The sequence below is a fragment of the Artemia franciscana genome, chromosome 21 (assembly GCF_032884065.1).
Source record: "Artemia franciscana chromosome 21, ASM3288406v1, whole genome shotgun sequence".
NCBI classification, from domain to species: Eukaryota; Metazoa; Arthropoda; class Branchiopoda; order Anostraca; family Artemiidae; genus Artemia; species Artemia franciscana.
In genome coordinates this window covers 20,304,142-20,329,489 of record NC_088883.1, presented here as the reverse complement: position 1 = coordinate 20,329,489, position 25,348 = coordinate 20,304,142, and the positions used below count along the sequence as shown (strand labels likewise).

General features: G+C 35.8%; 2 protein-coding genes across 2 annotated transcripts in view; both read right to left on the bottom strand.

Moving 5' to 3' along the window:
- LOC136041065 (uncharacterized) overlaps window positions 1-10,221 on the bottom strand; it is a 134,907-nt gene extending 124,686 nt beyond the window's left edge. The window contains exon 1 of the mRNA XM_065725619.1: window positions 10,085-10,221. The gene's annotated coding sequence lies outside the window, so the exon portion shown is untranslated. The remainder of the gene's footprint in view (window positions 1-10,084) is intronic.
- A 9,682-nt stretch (window positions 10,222-19,903) lies between these two features.
- Window positions 19,904-25,348, bottom strand: part of LOC136040704 (uncharacterized) — a 10,177-nt gene continuing 4,732 nt past the window's right edge. Inside the window, exon 4 of the mRNA XM_065725005.1 lies at window positions 19,904-24,205. The gene's annotated coding sequence lies outside the window, so the exon portion shown is untranslated. The remainder of the gene's footprint in view (window positions 24,206-25,348) is intronic.

Here is a 25,348-nt window from a genome sequence, read left to right as displayed (position 1 = left end):
TGTCCCCGTGTCCCGGTCGTCATTTATATTCCCTGTGTCCCGGTCGTCATTTGTGTCCCGGTGTCACAGTCTGTAATTTCTCTCTGAGTGTCCCAGTCGTCACTTATATTCCCTGTGTCCCGGTGTCCAGGTCTGTAATTTCTCTTCTAACATTCCCTGTGTCCCGGTCGTCATTTATATATCCTCCCTGTGCCCCAGCGTCCCCGTTGTAGTTGTGTCCCTGTGTCCCGGTCGTCATTTATATTACCTGCATCCCGGTCGTTATTTGTGTCCCGGTGTCCCAGTCGGTAATTTCTCTTTGAGTGTCCCAGTCGTCATTTATATTCCCTGTGTCCCGGTGTCCCGGTCGTCATTTGTGTCCTGGTGTCCCGGTCTGTAATTTCATCAGTTGACAAACATGACGTCAGTCGACAAACAACTTCATGACGACATACAGCTCAATCCTTATAATGACGTCAGTCGACAAACATGACATCAGTCGACACACAAGCATGACGTCACTCGACAGACAGACAGACAGACAACTTATTTATATATATAGATATGTAAATCTAATTTTACTATTTTCTCCTTGTGTTTTATTCACAGTTGTAATTCCCCTCTGTCATCCATTTTAATACTCAAATGCTTTATAACATTTCAGAACACCAGCAACTCTCTCTTTAGACAATCGGACGCAAAATTACAGAAAGTATTCCAACAGAAGGTCAAGGCCATCCCTCCCAGCCTAAGTCTCTTGGTGATATTAATGTTCCTTAGGGATCTGTCCTGCGATCATTCCTATTTTCAATTTATATAAATGATCTCCCCAATTCTTTATCCTATGAGAATACTCTAGCAGTCATGTTTGCAGATAACTGTTTGCAGGTAAATGTTGACGCCAAAACTGCTTAGTTGTTGATTGAGAACTAGTGGGTGAATTATATTTTGTAATCAGTTTTTTCTAGTAGTCCTTTAGTCCAAAGTTTAATCACGACAGAATTCATGGGTTTTGCGAGATGTAAGCTGCATATTGATAGAACTAGAATTAAGATCTAGTCATCTCAGAAAATAGAATCAAAAGATTTATAACATATAGATGTTGGGGAGTTATTTTTTATGAAATGAGTGTTTTGATGAATGACTTTCCGTAACCTTTTTCACCTTCTGCACATACAACCAGCCTATATGTACCATCCAAATTTTGCCAAAATTTACCCAAAATATAGATTGCTTACACAGGATAAAATGTCGGTTTCCTTTTGAAGTAATTATAATTCTTTAAAATTCACTAATAGATTCATATCTGAGATACCCTATTGGTTGTCTAATCACATTTTAAATTCAATATAAACCTCTCCACATAATAATAACCATTCAAATGTAATTTTCAACCACTATACATTCTAAAAAGTGGTAAATCAAACAAAAAGAAAAAAGAACAGAATATATACAAAAAAACAAATAAAATACAATAGCATACAAAAATACAAAATAAATCAACAGAACTATCGTTAATTCCATGTATCACCGTACTCTACCTAAAAATATTACATGTGCAAAAAGTCTATTCTTGGTTTCGCCAAAAAAGATCAAAATCACTGCTTGGGCTTGGCAAACACATAGACAGAAAACGGAATAATGTCTTGCTTTTATTCCCGTTTACTGCCCGTGTCAAGAAATTCCCCCAGTCTTGACACTCTTGCCCGAGTCAACCTAAGATTCATGACCCATCCAATGGGATAGATTGACCCCCTCCCCCTTGATTTAAAATGGAATACTTGTGGGCATCGAGTCATGGCTAATTGTAGAAAAAGCCAAGACAGATAGTCCAATTGAGTGAGAAGCAAACCTGAAATTAATTTCCCCCTTATTGCGATTGTATAAAAAGGAGGTTAGTTCATTTGTTAATAAATATGTCTATTTATTATCCGTCCATGCGTCATTGCTAGGGCAGTTAATCCTGCTCATGAGAAAACATTATAAGATTCTGAAAGCAACTTTAAAAAAAATGTAAAGTACTTACTTATATCATTCCCAAAACTACTTCACTTTCCTTTCACCCCCATCCCCCTAATGTGCAAAGATACAGTCCAAGTTATATAGTCCCCATGCCTTATTCTGTTTCTTGGTTTCGCCGATGTTGTTTCTTCGCCGTTAAAACTATTTGTGAATAAGAGTGACACATTGCAAAATCCATAGAAAACACATAATTTGGACAATATATTTGTAAATTTGGAGGAAGATGTAAGGGAAAGTGAAGCAATTTTAGGGGTGATACCAATAAGCATTTTACAATTTTTAAGTTGTTTTTCGAATTTTATAGTGTTTCCTTACGAGGAGGAACATCTGTTATCCAGGACCAATTAGATTCCTTATTTCATGCTCTTTTTGAATGCCATATTCACGTTTCTGACGAAGTGCCACACCTCCCCCCCCCTGATGGTCCCAGACATAGCCGATAGGATATATACAAAACTAAAAAAAATAACAACACTAAAACAATAAAGTTCTTGCTTGACCTTTCTATTACTCAAATTATTATGTTTTTCATTATTATCCGCATTTCAAATCATTTTTAAATTATAATACATCCAACAATTCCATTGAAACCGTGAAACTGGATTTTCTGATCCCAACACTGGAGCTACCCGTTATGCGACGCATCACGAGATTAAAAACACCGAATAAATATCTTATATGGCTTTATATGGGACCATCATAGGAGGGAGGTCTATTGTCAGAATTGTGAATATGATATTCGAAAGTAGCATAAAATAAGGTGTGTAATGTATAAGGTATGTACATTATGAAGATGTTTCCTTCTGAGCAGCCTGCAATCTGGATCCCTACCATGGTTTTGTTTCGTTTGTCATATTGTGGTTTTCTCTTCTATGGTATATGGTAATGGTGTCTGGTGTATGGTATATGGTAACATCCGTTGTCCTTATACACAAGATTCGTTCAAGCTCGGTTTACCCGTTAAGTTTAAATTCTTATTTTCTGACATTCTGATGGATTCCTCCCTTCCTAGTTATATACAAATACTCATATGAACAAATAAGTTTCAGTATTTGCTTCAAAGAATTTTAATAAATGCAAACTTAAGCAGATCAAATCAGGCACTATTCTATTTTTATTTGCAGTTCAAAAACTTGAACTTTCGAAACTGCATAATATAAATAATATGTTTTTATGTAAATTATGCACAGTATGTTTTCATTTTATTTATGTTTTCACATATTTGATATTGGAATCGTTTTTGAGTCATGAGTATCCTGATTCCGATGCCAACAGTGATATCAATTAGGGTTGGGAGCATGCACCTTCCCTGGATTTCCCCCTCCCCCAGATTTTGAAAAATATATTTTATTTTTAAAAATGAAATAGATCTCTTCTAGATTAGGAAAAAACAAATTTTGCCAATCCCCCTTCTAATTTTCGTAAAAAATGTGAAGTTTTTCTTAGATAACTGCACCACTAAAGAGACATATTCATTCTAAGGTCTCAAATTATGGTTGGCCCGACTGACATTGTGTCTTCCTCTGAAAAAAAAAGTACCAAGAAAATGCCAATGGAATAGTTGAGCGACTTTTTCGCTTTGCACCTTACCCGTGAACTTGAATGAAGAAGTCGATGTTTGTTTTTATTCTGTTATGTTGGGTGTTCTTTTTTTTCTTGTTGCTTTTCCATTACTCCGTTTTTTTCTTTTTTTTTGGTATGAGCGGGCCCAAAAAAATAATTATTATTGTCATTATAGGATATTTTCTAATCGATGGCGGTTGTTCATTCTTTATTATGTTTGTTTCTACCTCTAATGTGCCCTTGCATTCAATGATCATTTCGGATGATGGAAATGAGATTCAGTTTTGGTATACTGTCACACTGTGCTATTTGTAATTTTTTACGCCTTTTTCTTTGAGGGCTGTTGCTAAGCTCATGACCTGGTTAAACTTGCGCTTGGAGACAAGCTTACCTTTGCCTGAATAAGAATTATCACCTGCTTCTTACCTGCTTTTTTGTTATTTTGGATTTTAATATAAATTATTCATTTAAATATATTTTTTGTTTCCAACAAAAACACTGCTTGTCAAAAATATGTACGATATAGAAATATTCATATCTGCTAGAAAGTGCTACTCGTTTGGTGATTCTAAAAGAGCCATTAAAATTTGATCGCTGGATAGTTTTCTTTTTTCGTTTTAATTTTTTCTTTGTATAGTAGTGGGTGGCTGATTTTTGTTTTAATGTTAGTTTGTGTTTTTTCTTTATACATTTTTTTTCGTTTTTTTTCTCACGTTCTATTTTTTTTTCTCCCCTTATTCCCGACCATAAGTCTTGCGGGGAATATTTGATGTTGAATATTTTGTTTTGTTGATTATCAGTCATATATTTATTGTTAATTTTTTGTGGTAGTATAATAAAATAAAAAATAAAGAGACTATAAGCTAAATATTGTTAATGATTGAACAACTTGTTTCCGATACAGCTATAGGTGGGAGGATGAGGGAAAGGGGTTAAAAATATGAAATTGAATATTAGCCCGCAACATTTCGACTTTTGATTTAGACAAAAGACAAAGGGAGATTTTATTCTCCTTTTTCTCACGTTTTTTTTTTTTGTTTTTTTTTATCAATTTGTTTGTTCACTCGCAAATACTTGTAAAAACAACTAAAACATCATAACCTCTTTCAAACTGCACGATATAAGGTGATGACACAGACATACAAAAATACAAAGTATTGAACAAGACGGAGCAAAAGAGATAGAGAAAAAAAGAAAACGAAGAAACAAATGAAAATCTTTCCAACAATATACACTAGCAGTAAAAATCATTGACACGAACACAAAATAATTACATCAACATTTCTCCACAGAGAAATCATTTAAGAGCCTACGTCAACGATAGGATAAGGAGGTCTTATAGATAGAATCAATAAACAATAACTAAAATCCGAAATGGTTGTTATGGAAAAATAATTCCACAAATATAGAATTAAAATATTAGGTTACAAGAGCAAAATAAATGAGAATAAGTCAAGCGAACAAAACTTTGTACTGGTCCAATGGGATGACGTAAAAAAACAACAGATTTTTCCACAAGGATCTTTTCCGAGCCGCTTATAGTGCTAATAACAATAAAAGACTAACTTTACAATTCTTTTTTAAAAGACTTTCATATATATATATATATATATATATATATATATATATATATATATATATATATATATATATATATATATATATGTATATATATATATATATATATATATATATTATATATATATATATATTATTATTATTACTTATTGGAAAACCTGTCAAACAAAAAAGCAAAAGACGGAGCAATAAACGAAACAAAAAAAAAGAAGAAATACACACTGAGCGCGAAGACAAATACTTAAAAAAAAACAAAAAAACATCATAACCTCTTTCAAACTGCACGACATAAGGTGATGACACAGACATACAAAAATACAAAGTATTGAACAAGACGGAGCAAAAGAGATAGAGAAAAAAAGAAAACGAACAAACAATAACAAAATAAAAAAGAGGCTGACACTACTGAAATGGAATACCATTCCTGGGCAGTCATATTCACCTTTTTTATTGTGTTTAGCTATAAAAAAAAGCTAATATATATATATATATATATATATATATATATATATATATATATATATATATATATATATATATATATATATATATATATATAATGGACAATTGAAAAGATGAAACACTAAAACTGCAAGAAACTTTTTCCAGAGGGATGGTCTTTTCCAAAATTTGATGACCATTCCAAGACACATTCCAATGTATTCCAATTCGGCTTAATCTAGCATGTTTTAGATTCCCAGCTACGGGTGGCTGGCGACCTATAGTCCAATTAATCGAGGAAAGTTTTTTAAAACCTCTTTTAAACACCCGAAGACTATGAATAAGAAACTCAGTTCATCTTTTGGAAAATTAAACAAATCAAAGAGTAACTTAGAGTTTCTAAAACTTTTCAGGCCGCGCCCCCCACTTTGGTCAACCCCAGGTGTGTACCCCCTCATATAAGTAATTTTAATTGTCAGTCATAGTAAAATAAATTTACTAGTTGTTTATTGATAAAATAACGAACCTTTTATAGACTATGGCTCGTATTGATTGTTGCTGCCTGTATGGGATGCTTAGATATACCGAATTACAAATAGCCTACTATACAGGACACAATTATTATTACGCTAATTTCCCAAATCTTTTTCTGTCCTACCATTAGAATGTTCATTTTTTTAAATTTTTTGCCCTTTCCCCTTATAAGGCTTTCGCGCCTAACACGCTGGTTCTATGGCCTTGTTGATGATGTTTTGTCCATTGGGATAATGGACAATTTCGTTTTTAATTCATTTGATCACTTCTGATAAACATTTAGGACTAACGTCAGTGGCGGAGCAAAAAAATTCTTTCCCTGAACATCTCATTTTATAAAGGTTTTCCAGCCTTAAATTAGAATCTACAGAAAACTAACAAGAAATGATGGTTGGTTACTTCGATCATCCTTCTTTTGTAAAAGGGGGCACAAAAAGAGGAAAATGAACTCATTTCTCTTTCTTCGATCAACCCTGCGCACACTGAGAAGGATTTTGCTGTATATTCCGGGACCTTTTTTTAGTGGTAAATTGTATTATGGTGGCAACACTGTTTTTTCTTCTTCTTCTTTATCCCATGCTATTAGAATTGCCCTATTTATCATTTTAGATATATTTTATCGGCAATTGGTTGTATTCATATTGGCTATAATGTGTAAAAATTGTATTACTTTTTATTATTGTGTTGTACATGTATTTTAATTGCTGTTTGACAATGCATAGTTGCAGTATTTTGATTCCCGTTTTTCAACGCAGGCAGTTGCTGCAGGAAAATAGCCCCCCTCCATTAGCAAGTCAAGCGATACTGTTCTGGTTCAGTGAATACGGACTGAAGTGACACCCAAGCAAGCTAGTGATTATAGAAGGCACAGAACAACTGAGTGATACGAACGCATATGATCTATTGGTCGAACGCGTCAAACCCCAAACAACAACGCAACATCATAGGATCTAACGGACTGAAGTGACACCCAAGCAAGCTAGTGATTATAGAAGGCACAGAACAACTGAGTGATACGAACGCATATGATCTATTGGTCGAACGCGTCAAACCCCAAACAACAACGCAACATCATAGGATCTAACGGACTGAAGTGACACCCAAGCAAGCTAGTGATTATAGAAGGCACAGAACAACTGAGTAATACGAACGCATATGATCTATTGGTCGAACGCGTCAAACCCCAAACAACAACGCAACATCATATGATCTAACGGACTGAAGTGACACCCAAACAAGCTAGTGATTATAGAAGGCACAGAACAACTGAGTGATACGAACGCATATGATCTATTGGTCGAACGCGTCAAACCCCAAACAACAACGCAACATCATATGATCTAACGGACTGAAGTGACACCCAAGCAAGCTAGTGATTATAGAAGGCACAGAACAACTGAGTGATACGAACGCATATGATCTATTGGTCGAACGCGTCAAACCCCAAACAACAACGCAACATCATATGATCTAACGGACTGAAGTGACACCCAAGCAAGCTAGTGATTATAGAAGGCACAGAACAACTGAGTGATACGAATGCATATGATCTATTGGTCGAACGCGTCAAACCCCAAACAACACAACATCCCATGCTATCGATTCATTTTATTGCCAAAAGGGGGCAACAGTTTAACTTCTACAATTGTTGTATAAGTTGTGAACCTCAAGAAGAATTACTGATTATCATATGTCATTATGTAAAGCTTCATAAAATTCTTGCCCGGGACCAAAATGATTTTTTTAGCTTGTCCCTGAACCAAAGCCTACAGCGTATAAGTTGAAACTTTAGTTATATGGCTTATATCAGAGAAGACTATCTGAAGTTATTTTGTAAAGCTTTGGTTTCTTCGAGGTATGTTTCTCTTTTCGAGTTGAAGGCTCCGTTCAAGCAGGCGCACAAGCAAGTAACATTTTCACACTTGAGTTAGAATAAGGTGCAAAGTCTGGCTTTACAATCTGGCTCTCTGGCCTCTTCGCAATACATCTTCTTAAGATAAAATTTAGAAAAACACAGAAAAAAGGATCATCTTTCGAATAGATTCAAAAGTACTATCATATTTTTTACGAATTATTTCAGCTCGTGATTTTGGTTTGATATATTGTTTTTTTTTTCTTTGGGGACTGAGGGAGGGGAATGGTATAACATATGTTCCATAGCCTTTAATAGTTTTTTCATTACTGAAGAAACTAAATCTTAACCTTTGACCCCTTCTTAGTAGTGATGTTAAAAATTTAGTCGCAGGCAAATTAAAACACTTTTGAACTAAGAGGGGTACAAGAATCTTCTTTTTTTAATATTTGCAAATTAAACAAAATATTTACTATGAGAGCCAATTTAAGACCTCTAAATTAAAACTACTCTAAACTTTTTTTTGTGCTTACAACGTTCTGGACTTCGGACGTCGGCCGTTTTTCAATTAAATATTTAACTGAAAGTATAGTTCCAATGTATATTTCCACCGAACCGAAGCTAATTGTCTGGTATTACCACCGTGAAAAATGGGTAGTGTCGCATGTTTGCAATGTAAGTTCATGTCAGTTAATTTTTGTTTTGGTTTTAGTTAGGTCAGTTTTTAATCTAAGAGGTATATTAACTGTCAAATCTTCTACATCAACATTTTCTCGGAAGGCTTTTTACTCATCTCGTTCGATGATTGTAAATAGTTTTCATTCGGATGACGTTGTTCTTTACTTAAAACTGCCTTCAGGGAAGGTTTTATATATATATATATATATATATATATATATATATATATATATATATATATATATATATATATATATATATATATATATATATATATATAGTTCTGGACTTCGGACATGGCCGTTTTTAACTAAACATTTAACTAAAAATATAACTCCAATGTATTTTTCCACCGAGCCGAAGCTAATTGTCTGGTATCACCACCATGAAAACGGGTAATGTCTCATGTTCGCGATGTAAGTTCTCGAGTGTGTTTCTCCTATAATACATAAATACCACGAAAGCACCTGCAATTAAGCTTTTGAAAAAATTGGTGCCAATTTTGGCAAAAGTTCTAGTTTTTGACAGATGAACAAAGCTTCTTAATTTAGACTTTTGGACAAATTGACGCCAATATGGACGAGATAGTGTTGATTCAGACAATTAAAGAAAGCTTCTGAAATTAAGCTTTTGGAAAAATTGCTACCGATTTTGACAAAACTGTGTTGATATGGACAAATTAACAAAAGCTTCTGAAATAAATAAAAAAAAGTTTGACATTTGACTAAATGTCAAATAAAACCCTTAAAATTTCTATGGAGAGGTTTTTACAGGTTTCAAGAAATTGTGTTTCGGAAACTATCCTTGAACTTTGAACATTGGTTTTAGTAACTTGAGTGAATACTTTCTTTTCAAGTAAAACTTTCTAGGGTATCTAAATCTTAGAACAATACCAAAACCGCTACAAATTCACGCTTCAACGAATACAGATTCTAAACGTCACTTTATTTATTCTTCTGCTTTGTTATAAAGCCAAGGATTAATCGGAGACTTTAAGTAATTTAAATTTTCATTTAAGTTTAATTTGTGACATCCAACCTTTCTCTTATTCCTTATAGAGTACTTAAAAAAAATTCTAGGAAGATAGGCTTACTAACAGTGGTTTTAAGTCACAATAACTTGGAGAGGGGACGTATATAGAAAGGATTGTTTTTGTCTTGTTTTTTCCTACGAAAGTACAAAAGATGCATTTTCAAGAAAAACGCTCCCCAAAAACGCGTTTTTCAAAATCTATGGGTGGGGGATAAAACTAAGCCCCCCCCCCAATTGATTCCCCTGTCTGCAACCTTTCTTCCTATAGAAATTCTAAATCCACTTAAGCCATTTTTTTGTCATGCAAATATTAGCGGGATCGAACCAATTTTGTCACATTATTTATTCCAATTATTTCAGTAATGTTTCTGAATAAACACGTATTATAACGTCTATTCAACTTACGTTCGATTCGAATAGCAATTTTCGACTATTTTCACAAGTTCACACCTGACTCGAAACTAAAGGTTTCCCCATTTCCCATACCACCTACGTTATAAATATAAATACAAAGGCGCATGTTAGATCTGTCTTTGCTAGAAAAGTATAACACAAGCCTATAAAGGGAAACTAGGTATTATCCTAATTTTCAGGATGGAAAATGTTTCTAGTTAGAAAACTCTCTGTCCATCGGGATATTCAACGAGTTTATTAGCTACGTTTAATAGGAGACAGATAAGATTAATGGGAAATGGTCTTAGCAGATCCCCATTATCTGATAGAGTGGCCTTTTTTGTAAAGCAGCGCCTTAATATTCATTGTTTTTGGTCATTTTGTAATAAGTAATTTCTAATTGAAACAATTTCTAATTTATAATCAAAACAATTTCTTAAATTTAGCAATGTTAGGTATGTTGAGGAAGTTAACATAGTGTTTCTCTGTGCGTTCCAGTCACTCATCTCTAAGAGAACAACCCTTTGAATGTTTCCCTTTCCCTCAAAGCATATCACATAATGATCGAGGAATAGTCTTAAGCTTTGATTATCATGTTTATTTCAATTAAAACAAAGGAGCTTCTTGTTGTTGCGGTCAAAGAATCCATCCTGTCATCCCTACTTCGTCATTAAAAATAAAGCCTTCACGAGAGCGGACGAGCTTTGTCTATTGGAGCTAATTTTCTCAGAAGACCTTTCCTTAAAGCCATCACCTCAAAAAGAACTAATCCCCCAACAAAGGAAAGCTTAGGGATGGTAAATAAGCTTTACCATCCCTCCATCTAAGTCCTGCTTTCAAATTTGGCTCCTTGGTCAACGCTACGACTCCTGAGGCAGGGTTTCAGTAGAGGCTCTGGTCATACTGCCCAATCTTGTCCCTATTAAAGTCACTTACATTTGACTTACAAATCACTTGACACCAGTCAAGAGAATCCAAAATTATCAAGCAGAGCTATCTGTAGAACCGTTAAGATCAACTGCTACAATTGAAAGAACTGATTTGGCGCAATGATGTTTTTCCAAAATTACATCTACTCACCAATTTTTAGGATAACTTTTTTCTTGTGCCTCTGTCTTTCAAGGTACCACGAGAAATACGTGGGATTGCTGTCATTAACAGAAAGTTGAAAAAAATTGGAAATAGTACTCAGAAACAACCTTTTCTCATCACAGCACGTCCTTTTTAGACCGTCTCCGTTAGCTCAGCCAAAACAAAAGCTAGTTATGAAACTGGGTAAAGGACTAGTAGTCCAGGACTTTTAGCTCAAAAAAGGGTCGAACCCGGACAAAATTGCAATATAAACGAAAATGGTACCAAAATGATCAGAAAAAAATTCTGTACCCCATTCTGTCCCCATAAATCCGAGTGGGGCGAGTACCCGAAAAACAGGGGAAAAGGGGGAAATGCGGGGGAAAATGGGAAAAATGCCGAACATACCCAGAAAATAGTTTAAAGTGAGTTTTCTGGGGTTTTCACATACGCTGATTACGAAATTGACATCTAAAATTCAGTATAGAAAAAGAGTACTACGGAAAACGGGGGAACAGGGGAAAGAGGGGAGAAAAGAGAAGAATACAGGGTAGGGGTAGAAAGCGGTTTGGAAGATATTTTCTGGGGTATTCCTATCTGGTGATTATGAAATTGAGATATAAAATGATATACAAAAATCTATTAACATAAAACGGGGAAATGGGGGGGGGAGGGAGGGGAAAAAGGAAAATATACAGGGTAGGGGTAGAAAGCATGTGGAAATGTGTTTTCTGGGGTTTTTCTATCTGCTGATTATAAAATTGACATCTAAAACAAAGTTCGAGAACAAATGCAGGAGATCTATAGAGGTTCGGCTACCCCATAGGTTCGGAAAAGGCAAAAAAAAAATTCGAGAAAGAAATACGGAAAAATACTGAAATTACACTATTCCGTATTCCTCACCGTTATCGACAAGCGCGTGGGTTCGTCAACATAATGACGATTTGGTGGATGGAAAGATTTCTGTGGAAGAAGCGGCTAACCACGAAGCCCTTCAGGCGATTTCGCTACGCCTCGAAGCCTTAAAATCGTCTCTGAAATCCAGCAGAACTGCGAAACTATTCATGCAGTATTCCGAGATGGTTTCGATCTTTTGGAACTTTCTGAAAGCAGAAAGGACTGGAGACTGGGATCTCTACTTATCCTCTCTTTCTGATATGCTCCCATACCTCGCAGCTGCGGGGCATAATCTTTATGCCAAGTCAGTTCGTCTTTTTCTTCAGATGATGCAGAAACTTGAAGCATCGAATCCACAGCTCTTCGAACAGTTTGCAAGCGGCAAGTTTATTGCCCGACGAAGTGATCGTTTTTGGGCTGGATTGGCTCCAGACCTCGTCATCGAGACAGTCCTGATGAGGAGCTTAAAAACAGATGGAGGGCTGACAAGAGGAAAAGGGATGACTGAGCTTCAGAGAAACATATGGACAATGTCTATGCCAGTACTCGCTTCAGTGAATGATCTAATGCAGAAACTGACGGGTCTAGAGTACAGTTCTAGTGAACAGCACGTTACTGCAACCGCAGCACGAATACAGAGAGATACTAAGGATCTACTGACGTTTCTTGAATTCCTTCTAGAGAACTCTCCTTTCACTAGTTCCACAGAGCTTAGAAGTATAGGTTCCGGGCTGATTGCCCATAAAGGCGTCAATGCAGAGGATGCTAAAGCTGTAGGTGAGCTGATCCTCCAGCGCATGGATGGCCAATCCGTCGAAAGTTTTTCATTCAGGAAGAAAGATAAAGTCGTTACACTGGCATCCGATGGGAACATTAGGATAGATGGCGAGATTTTGCATATCGATTCTGCACTGCTTTTTCAACGTCTTTCGACTGCTGCCCATACATTTGAAAATGACATGGCAGAAACTCTACGTTACGAACTGTGCAGTTATCCGCCCGCTTTGTTTGAGAATCCTGGCATAATGCGTCAGTCAGACAAACCTGCACTAGCGAAAGCAATATGGAAAGAAGCGAACACGGACTCGATTCACCACCTGCCAGTGTCAGATCGTGTCACTGTAGGTGACGGAGGTTGGCTGCTTCAGCAAGTACCTTGGAAGATTGGTGATACTTATGATTCAATCTGTGACAGCTATGTTAGTTTCGTTACTCGACGCTGTACCTCCCCTACTGTTGTCTTCGATGGATACAGCGCTGGTCCAACCACGAAAGATGCTACGCACAACCGACGGTGTAAGGGAAGCCAGCATCAAGTGATCGATTTCAGTTTAGGGATGAAGCTCCAGAAAAAGAAGGAAGAGTTTTTGAACAACTCTCAGAACAAACAGCGAATTATAAGCTACATCGGGGAAAAACTCAGAGCCAAAGGATTTGAAGTCGTCCATGCGAAGGACGATGCTGACTATCTAATCGTGAAGACTGCCGTAACGAAAGCAGAAAACTCTGAAACAATAGTTCTTGGCAACGACACTGACCTTCTGATTCTACTCTTGTATCACCTCCCGCCTAATGCAAAAACACTTTACTTCGAATCGTCAACGAACGCAAAAGAAGCGATAACACGGTTCTGGTGCCTCAACGAAGTGCCAAAAAAAATGGGAGAAGTATCCAGGCTGCTTCTGGTAGGGCACGCACTCTTGGGATGTGACACGACCTCCCGAGTTTTCGGACTTGGAAAGCAAGCTGTGCTACCTCTTTTGAAGAAGAGCGAAGTGTTCAGAAAAAATGCAAAGTGTTTCTGGATGAATCATCGTCCAAAGATGAAATTGTGAAAGCGGGTGAATATCTTCTCCTCAGCTTGTATAAAGTACGACCAAACGAAGATCTCACTAAGCTGCGACATCGAATTTTCTTGGAAAAAGTTTCTTCGTCTAATACTACGGCGTTTGTTAAGCCTGGAAGGCTTCAGCCAACCGAAGCTGCAGCTTCATTCCACTCCCAGCGAGTGCGCCTCCAGGTATCCCGTTGGAAAGGGGAACCAGCTGACCTCGACCCGGCTGACTGGGGTTGGGTCCTCAGAGACCATAAATACTCACCTGTGATGACCCATTTGTTGCCCGCACCTCAGACTCTTTTGAGTGTCGTGAGATGCAACTGTAAGACAGGCTGCGAGAACTCGCGATGCAGCTGCAAAAAAAATGGATTAGCGTGTACGTTCGCGTGCGGAGAATGTCAGGGTATCAACTGTTTGAACAGGGACAACGAGATTGTCGAAGACGAGGAGCTCGACTAGTGATATCAATTCTGTGTTTTTCAAGTCAACTATACTGCCTTCGAAAGTGCAAATTTTACATATAATAGCCATTTTATATATAACTGCCAAGCGGTTGTTTTCTTTATGTTTAGTAATTCAAATGGTTGTAAGAAATGTCTGTGATTCAAGAAAGTACAAGTTTGATACTTAAGCGAGTTATTTTGTCCATAGGCCTACTTATTAGCCATTAGCAGCTGGCTCAGGAGTCAGGCCTCCCTTCCCCTTTTCCGTTGTTTCCTCCAGTTTTGTCCGGTTTTCATGGTTCTCGTTTTCTTTCCTTCATTTTAGGGGTCAGTTTCGTGATCAGCAGATAGAAAAACCCCAGAAAACACATTTCCACATGCTTTCTACCCCTACCCTGTATATTTCCCTTTTCCCCTCCCCCCCCCCCCATTTCCCCGTTTTATGTTAATCGATTTTTTTATATCATTTTATTTCTCAATTTCGTAATCACCAGATAGGAATACCCCAGAAAATATCTTTCAAACCGCTTTCTACCCCTACCCTGTATTCTTCTCTTTTCTCCCCTCTTTCCCCTGTTCCCCCGTTTTCCGTAGTACTCTTTTTCTATACTGAATTTTAGATGTCAATTTCGTAATCAGCGTATGTGAAAACCCCAGAAAACTCACTTTAAACTATTTTCTGGGCATGTTCGGCATTTTTCCCATTTTCCCCCGCATTTCCCCCTTTTCCCCTGTTTTTCGGGTACTCGCCCCACTCAGATTTATGGGGACTTTTAGTATGTTGTACAGAATTTTTTTCTGATCATTTTGGTACCATTTTCGTTTATATTACAATTTTGTCCGGGTCAAACCCTAAAAGTCCTGGACTACTATGCCTTCTCAAGACCAGAACAGAAATTACGTTTTATTGGAAACAAAATACGTTTGAAATATTTTCACCTTTTCCACTTTCATAAATCAAAAATCATCAAAACCTTAACGAAGAAATGTTGGTATTTGAAATGTTGTCAATTTAATTGACAATCCACGGTCATTTGTTTTTTGTTTTTTTTTTTTTTTCAGTAAAATGCAAATTGTGTTATCTTGAAGTTCTTTGGTGCCAAACCTTTTTAGATTTTTTTTTCTTCTACGTGTCTTTTTTTTAAATTTGGTGCCCACTACTACATAGCTACGTACAGACATCTTTTTCACTAAAAATAAGGGGCAGATCTAGAGCTAATTCTTGGGGGAGGCTTAATGTGAGGGCACCAATGAGCAAAATCTTTGGGGCAGACCAATGTAACAAAGGTGCCAATAACTGACCAAATTGACAAATTTATTCTAAAAAAAAGTGAAAAAAAGGGAAATAGGGTGCCAGAAAAATCTTGGGGCGGGGGTCCCCTGGATCTGACAGTGCTAAAAATAGTATACCCAATTTTTCTTAATTGTTTATATAAACATGGTTGCGTAAGTGTCCACTTATATAATCCCAACTGTCAGATTTCATTTTCATAGTCCTTGATACTTTAAACATTGAAGAACTTACTTCAAAATTGCTACGCTAATTGTCACTTGTGAAAACAATTTCTGTGAGGCCACCAGTTACAGCCAGTGGTAGTGTACACCTGGTACGTCTTCGTAGGTTGTACGTCCGACCTCTGGAATGCAAAGACCTGCTTAGCTCGAAGTTACTAGCAGCAGCGGAATACACATGAAATAAAGTGTGTTAGGTTTATCCATAGACATATTTATTGATAATAGGCAACAATAAATGTACGCTTTGGTGGGTTATTTGCTCTTTTTCTTCCATGCCACCATCAAGTTTTTTGTATTTCAAGGTTGATGTATTTGAAGAACCAGTCATTTAAGTCTGCCTCTATTGCCACACCTGACGGCACATATTCTTGTTAGATGCCTTGTAGTTGTTCATCTACTCGCGTTTGCAAGTAGATAAGTCTAACTTTCATATTGAGAGCGTCTTCATATTATCTCGCATCTACTGATATAATAAACGTATGGATTCATCCAATCATAAGTCCACATTCGGTATTCGGAGTGTCTCCATATTAGCTTGTATAAGTAATAAACCCATACCTTGTACAAGTAATAGGTAACAAACCAATCGGTTTACATAATGTCTGAACAAAGCAACGCTTGGAACAGTAACTCACATAGAACCACCCCTCCATAATTACAGAGCTCACCTGTATAGAATTTCCAATTTAACCAAAAGACAAGACTTGCTTGCGTAAAACTGTGTTGCTTGAAAGTATTACTCTATTATCGACTGTTTTTTCTTTTACTCATGGCTTTTGCTTACTTTTTACACACTTGTGTTTATAATATTCTTCTTTGTCACTTTTAAACGGGAATTCACTTTAGTGCAGCTAGTTACAGCAGTTTCTAAACAGCACCCATCCGTGTAACAATGAGACCAGACAAAATATAGATCCCTAGTTCTGAGTTCTTCTATTTATCAATAATTTAAATCATAAATCAACAGCAAAATTATCTCCCCCTGGAAGATTCCACAGCTAGGAAGGAATAGGGGAGAAAATAACAAAAAATATAAACAAGATCAATAATCCAGTCGTCCACCTTATCCCCAAAATCACAAGCTAAGCGAAGGAGAAGCACGTGATTACATCAATTCAATTGAACATCCAACCCAGTCCAGACACATAAAGTCCAAGGAAAACCGGAAAAGATTTAATTATCAACTAGATAATTATATCAGTAATTAAGTAAGTTATCACTCTAACTTACTTATTGAACATATCTATCAGAACATAATCTATCAGAGGGCTGACTTCTGAAGTAAGTGAATCTTTGCACAAGTTCTTGGCACATTTTCTTCAGTCCTATGGTTCTACTGTTTCAACATAAGACAACAATTTTGCTACCTTTTGATGGCTGAAATTCCACTTTACCCATGGACTGGATCCCTTTTTCTTTTCAATTGAAAATTAGATATAAAATTCGTCGGTCACATACGAAAAATATCCTATTCTGAAGCAAGCCGCCATCACTTTCTAAACATCAGTCTGCAATATCAAAATCTGTCTCGGGGAATAAATAGACCTAGAACTAAAGAATCCTACAATATAAGTATCTTGTCCTTTCGGTGGAAGTTGCATCTGTAGATTTGTCACAAAATTGTACGTTTCAATGGGAATATAAACCTTATAGGAGTACAGAAAACAATTTTGACAGTTTTCACAAGGTAAGTAAAAAAAAGAAAAAAAACTGGAAAAACGGATTATGTCAAAAATACGCCATATGATGCACTCTTTGCTGACATCGATGATTTTAGAAGATGCTGAGTTCGAAGGAATATAGACAACCCCCCCCCCCCCCCAATTGATTCAGCATAAACATCCAACCCGGGAATGGATAGCTCGATTTACTATTCTCAGTAATTTTACCCCACGTCAAAGATTATCTATTAGGTGTCATTAGATATCTTATATCTCACTCCTAGCAAAATACATAGGTCGGCGTGTTCCATCAAATTCATTGGCTATCTAACAAAACTCGCCCGCCAACTCAATGTCACCCCGTTACATTCGATCGGATAACACTCCGCCCACGCTTGGATAACACTCCACCAATGCAATGTCACTGGATATTGTCAACATTTAGGAAACCAAATCATCTGATTGGATAGCTTTTGAGGTTTGCAAAATTACTGAAGTAAGAAATCTATGTAAGCATCAATAATTTGTGCCCTCATCGCAAGGATTGGGCGACAATACTTAAGTTATCTTATATCTATGCACTTTCTGATAAAATGCAGAGCTCAAGTATTTTCTTCATACAGTTCAATTTGTTTACCTGCATTTAATAAGCTGCTTTTTGTCCGTTAAATGATTAATTTCCCTGAGGCACTAACCCTACTGTAATTTTCCTTAAATTTGTCTTTCCTCTTAATTTATTTTTCAATTAGTGGTTTCATTGTCCTATATTTAAGCTAGAAATTACATTTTTTGTCTCTGTCTCCGAATTTAAATTAGAATACGGTTAATCAGGCTCAAAGCATTATTCCACCAGTCCTGTGGCCTATCTTTCTTTTTTTCAGAGAAGCTTTAATCTGAGGATCATTAGAGTAAAAGGCATAAACTTCCTAAAATCTGTAAGCCATTGAACCACAAGGGAAGTGTCCCATTTTTAGCTTTGCAGGAGCATTGGAGTATCTCTCATTTTGACCACCAGGGAAAAAACCCCTAAGCTTTATCATATCTAATTCTTAAAAAAACGCACTTATTTTTAATTATTATTCTAGCCAATTGGAGGCTTGGGATCAAGCTAAAATTGAATTGTTATTGTAGCCAATTATAGCTCGGGATCAAAGCATTACGTCCCCATTCCTGTAGCCTATCTAGTGACAAGCACGTCTGCAAGCATTTACGTCAGAGTGGGTATAAAGACTATAAAATAATACAGGGAAGATTGAATAATCGTGGCAGGGATTGAGTCTAGCCCCTCTCCTCTTCACTGTGTGCTTGAATTTCTAGCGACTTTTTAAAACAAAATACAACCAATAAAATATTGATATGAAATATAATTATGTAAATCAACGCTTCGTATAAAACAGGTACAATCTTTCACAAAACCAGGATATTATCAAGAAATAGTAGCCTTGTGCGATATTACGGAATATAGAATTTAGATGTATTGAAAGTATTTGTAAAGTGGTCATCATTGGAATAAAATGCACATGATTCACAAAATTACAAAACCATTAGACCACTAGGACAGTTTTCAATCGCTAGCTTCTAGCTATATAGAACAATACTTCACTTGGGCCGCCAGGGGAAGAACCCCTAGTTATTATTTTATCTCTTTCTTTTTTTCTTTTTTTTAAATATACTATTTTTCAATTGTTCTTTCACTACTTTAAAGGTACTAAACTCCCTATATTACTAACTGTTAATGCCATAATAAAAACATTGAGAAAGCCAAAATAATCAAGACCCATTTACAATGAGATTTTGATAACACAGAGGTTTAAGTGGCCCTATTTTGAGCCAATCAGATTTTCCTAAAATTTTCTGATTGGCTGTCAAATTCTATGAAAAATTCTGATTGGCTGACAAATTCTATGAAAATTCTGATTGGCTCAAAAAAGTCTCGATTCTAGTAAATTTACAATTTTGTCATCTTCAAGAGTTAAGATTAGCCAAAATGCAAACGAAAACATAAGCACCACTGAATCGAATGTGTGGCGAGAAGTATGAGAAAAAATGTATGAAGATCGATTAAACGAACATTATTTGGTCTCCGAAGGGTTTTAAGATCTTTGATTCATCCCATCATTTTGTTTATTGCTTATAAAACATATTTTACTATTACCATTAGTACTATTGCATACTGAAAATTTTGTTCACCAAAGCATCCAAGGAAATTCTGTATAAAACTTTTTTTTTTCAATATCATTACGAAATATTGCACAGTGCTACTAACAAGGTAAGAATTAAAGCACAAATGCCCAACGAACTTAGTAGTCTGGGCACATCACAGCATAAAAAGAAAACGCCTTCACTTGTTTAGACAACACTAAAAGATAAATTATATAATAATTCATAAATTTTATAATATTATAAATAATTCACTAAAATAACAGTAAACGAAATATCAAGATTAGACGTATGGGCGTCAATACTTAGTCAACGCACGTGGTTTTGCGGAGTATCATGCGCAATATTTCTTGCTGCAATACTTAATGAAAACTCCATATTACCTTGGTTTGTAGCCACTCTCTAGACCCAGCTCGGGTTGGACAGGGCCTAGGATTCCCCCAAAATTAAAAAATCTTAGCATTAAACTCAAACAGAGCGTCTAACCAAGTAGAGAGTAAGATAAATTGACTTCACTGTTTATAGCCAAAACCTTAACTTAGCCACTACCTTAACCCAACTCAGGGTGGACAGGGTCAGGATTCTATTGCCCCCCAGAAATTGAAAAAAAAAAACTTTACAAACTGTAAGTCCTTTATACACTAAACTCCAATAGAACATTTGACCCAATATAGGGTAAGATAAATTGAACCCACTGTTTGTAGCCATTGCCTTAGCCTAGCTAAGGGTGGACAGGGCCAGGATTCTATTGTCCCCCCAAAAATTGAAGAAAAACAAATTACAAACTGTAAGTCCTTTATATACTAAACTCAAATATAACATTTGACCCAGTCGAGGGCAAGATAAACTGAACCCACTGTTTGTAGCCACTGCCTTAGCCCAGATCAGGGTGGACAGGGTCAGGATTCTATTGTCCCACAAAAAATGAAAAAAAAAACTTTACAAACTGTAAGTCCTTTATATACTAAACTCCAATAGAACATTTGACCCAGTAAAGGGTAAGATTAACTGAACCCACCGTTTGTAGCCACTGCCTTAGCCCAGCTAGGGGTGGACAGGGCCAGAATTCTATTGTCCCCCCATAAATTGAAGACAAAAAAATTACAAACTGTAAGTCCTTTATATGTTAAACGCAAATAGAACATTTGACCCAGTAGAGGGCAAGATAAACTGAACCCACCGTTTGTAGCCACTGCCTTAGCCCAGCTCGGGGTGGACAGGGCTAGGACTCTATTTTCCCCAAAAAATTGAAAAAAGACTTTACAAACTGTAAGTCCTTTATATACTAAACTCCAATAGAACATTTGACCCAGTAAAGGGTAAGATTAACTGAACCCACTGTTTGTAGCCACTGCCGCGCCAAAAATTGAAAAAAAAAATACTTTACAAACTATAATTCCTTTATATACTAAACTCCAATAGAACATTTGATCCAGTAAAGGGTAAGATAAACTGAACCCACTGTTTGTAGCCACTGCCTTAGCCCAGCTCGGGGTGGACAGGGCTAGGACTCTATTTTCCCCCAAAAATTGAAAAAAGACTTTACAAACTGTAAGTCCTTTATATACTAAACTCAAATAGAACATTTGCCAAGTAGAGTGTGAAATAAACTGATTGAGAATCTGGATATCAGATTAAACATTTCAAAAATGACCGACCTATCAATTGAACAGTTTTGACAAAATGGCACTGAAATGCTGGTCTAAATGGGTTGTAAAGTGTTTTAGATTAAAAATTACTGCATATTGATAAAATAATATACGTTTCCCTTAGCTTTTACTGCTAAAATTTAGGTATTTGACAGAATTTATCATAGCCATTGGCATTTTGACATAGACTTATCGTAATCCTAAATAGTAAATTGCTCCCAAGCAATAATGTTGCTGACAGTGAATGCATCTAATGGTCCGGTATAGAGAGATAATAGGTTATAAAGGAGGTCTTCAAAGAAAACTATTTGCAAGCTTGTGAGCGACCTCAGATACTTAATGTCTAAAAAAAAAATAGGCCAAAAAAAAATGCACTCTGTGAAAGACGAAACAAAAAGTATATTTAACTCAAAGATAGAGATGATTTGAAACTGAAAGATTCCTTTTAAAAAAGTGATCTAGAAGACGAGGTTCCTCATATAGATCAGAATTTTAATTATTTCCAAACTGCATAGTAAGGTTTTTTTGAATTTGCAGTTCTTACAAAAAAACTTTCCAGGCTCAAAATTCAAAAGTTCTATTGAAATTGCTCCAAAGAAGTTTACGTCACAAATCTTTCAAAAAATTGAAAGTCAGGTTGGTCATTTTGACAAAGAAATATTAAAATTATGAATCGTTTTGTAGCTTTGTGAATATCGCATGTTTAAGATTTGTTCCGAGTTTCCGAACGATTCGCTTAGTCATTTCTGCAAACCTGAACTTTCTCCCTCTTACAGAACAAAGGTCTACAAGCCCCTAAAAGATTATTTTTGAAAGAAAATACTACGTGGATTTTTCTAAATCTATACTTTGTTAAAGTCTTAAACTTAGTTAATGATTTGATGATTATACTGAAATGGCTTATGATTCATAGTGTCATGAAGACCAAAAGAAGAATATAAGTTTTGACAGCAAATAATGTGAATATTATTGGAGGATAATTCCAGGCATCAAGTTCCCTTTTCTATTTCTTATAACGCCTACGGTGTTATTCTGATTATTGGGTATCGGTTTTCGGTATCGATATCATGACTTGCACTATTTTTACCGGTCTTTTTGCTGATTTGCCAACTGTCTGATTTGTGACTGTACTGATTTATAACTGTGCATGAACCAATCAATGGAGACACAAACAGTTTTCATTCACTATCCAGAACAGTTTTCATTCAGTATCACAAGGAATGAATGAAGAAACAGTTTTCATTCACTATCCAGAACAGTTCCTAGGGTTGATGCTGCCCAAGGCAAAATTAATTACAGTGCCCTTACCCGACTCATATTAAAAAAAAAAACCGAAGCAAAGTGAAAAAATTTATCCAGGTGGGTAGCCCCCCCAGCTGCGGCCCCTCCCCCTAGCCATGACACCAAGAACAGCTGTCCCTGTTGCTCGGACCCCCGGGTGCTCAACAAGACCGTCTAAAATTTGTTAGAATTTATAAAAAAAAAGAGAAAATTCTTCTGCCGTTTAAATCTCGTTTTTCTAGCATCCCTTAGTAATGAACTAGTAGAGCTTGGGTTGAAATAAACAACGAAAGCAAAATTATGTCAAAAAAATCTATAGTTTTTTCACCTTTTGTTGATGCAAGTAGCCGCTAAAAACTCTAGTTACTTGGCAAATCAAGAAAAAGACTTGCAAAAATAATGTCAATCGTGTCAAAAGTCATAATAATGTCAAAAAATTGTTGAAAATAATGTAAAATTCCACTTTTAATCTAGCAGTATATGGTCTCCGTAGCATTCTAAGGTCTCGCCGTAATAGGTTTTGGACGGTTGGAGTGAAGTTTTCGAAGCATTCGGGCAATGAGAAATTTATTCCTACGGATGAGGCGTCATTTTCTTCATTAAAAAGTTGTTGTAGCTCTTTTAACAGGCAGTTTTTCATCTCCTTGTCCCAAAAATTTGCATCTTTCTAAGCTTTTAAATCCTTTCTAACTTGTTCTCTAAGTCTTTAAATAGCAGTATTGCCTATATTGAAAGATACGTTATTAATTCATGGTTACTATATTTTAAACTTATTTGACTTGTTTCAAACACCCCTCGTAGATCCTACAAGAGAATGTTTTTTTTTCCATTTTATAGACCTTATTAATTTGGAAACACGTGTCAAAACATACTTAACATTTCATTTTACATCAAATTAAAAAGGAATTATAAAAGAGGTCATTCAAATTCAGCATAAGAAATTTTACAACCAAATATTCCAAAATGTTCTATACAAATCAATCTTTTGTAAATTATCCTACAAATACCTTCATTTCATCTACCCGACATTTCATCTACCCGGTTCTACGAAAAAAACCCTCCCTACTAACCAGTAAGTGCTTTGAAAAGCACTTTACGTTAAATTCTAAGACTTAAATTCAAAAAACAGGTTTCATAATAGACCTTTCTGGGCATTAAGTAATAAAACATATATGTTGAAAATATTTGACCTTTCTGAATCTAGGTAACAAATTTTGGTCAGATGTCTTTGAGGATATTGAGCTAAAAAAAAATTAGGATGGGGACTGGTTGCACTCTAGCGTTTTTCAACGTTCCTTCAACATGCCCTGAAATTTTAAACTTCAAACCCTCAAGTTTATACGTACGGACATTTTTCAAAGCAACAGCTTTCTCATATGGTTTTATTTTTTTGAAAAAATGTCAGGTCAACTCTTTTTTTGATATAGTATGAAGTTGAGAAGACTACACTCACGCACTTTAACATAATACCTGGTTATTTGTCCCAAAATGATCATGGAAATGAAAAGGGGGGACCAATGTACAAGGAATTGCTGAACTGGGATGAGCTGATATAAAGAATACAAATTTGACTGCCGTTAATACTATACTTCCTTTTCCTTTCAATTGGTTGTCAACAACTAAAATAAGACATGCAATTAAATTAATACATCTTGAACAAAACAACCATTAGATTAATACGCTGTACATTACAGCACATTGGTATAACATTAATACACCTTAAGCAATAATACCTTCAACAAAGCAAGAATTAAAACCAAATAGTATAGGAAACTGATATGAGAGAAATCTTTGGATCCTTAAACATGGCTTTTATAGAATTTATAGTGTTTTATAGGGACTATTAAGACTACAGACAGTTCAGTAATATATTTTAGTTAAAACTTTAATTTAAAACCAATAAGTTAATCAAACTTTAATTTAATCGAAATTTAACTTAAATTTGACTAAAACTAAATTTCAATTTACTAAAATCTACATTTTCAATCAAAAACCCTAGTGTAATTGGAATTAAATTTGAATTGCGTGAACTTGAAGGCAATTTCGTTTTCAAACTATTGCTTGTCTATTGCAGCATAGCTAAGACTGGGTTTTACAGCCTGCACGAAAAATAGCCTAGTTTTTAAAAAGTCCATACATATCAATCAATTCCATCCTAGTTAGGCATTAATTCAACATTACAGAATTTCTGGTGGTAAGAAAAATGTTATTGCATTTGACCACAGAAAAACTACTTCCCCTTATAAAAAATTCCCCGTATTTTTGTCTTATGACATTGTATTTGACCACAGAAGGACAGAAAGTTTATTTGAAAGAAAATCTCATTGTAATTTGTTATTTCTATTGCACTGCACATGGCCATTGCATTTGATTATAGAGACACAGAGAGTTTACTTGCAAGATATATTGTAATACAAAAGTTTTTGCTTTTATTCACTTGCCTAAAAATTTCACCTACAAATACAATCACTTTGTGAGTTCTTTCAACTCACACAAAGTTTTACATAGAAAAAAGGTAAACAGTACCGTCAATTGAAAGGGTCCGTGCCCCCCCCCCCAAGATTTTGAAAAATACCCTTTTTGGGATGTTTCCTTGAAAATTCCTTTTTATTGGACAAAACTGGAAAACAACAATCCCTCCCCCGTAAATTTTCATGAATTAATACCACTGAAGGACAATCTAAAAACCGGTATAAGAAAGGTTTAGATGGCTGACTGGCACAGTAAAAATGAGAAACATACAACCACGTAACATAATATGT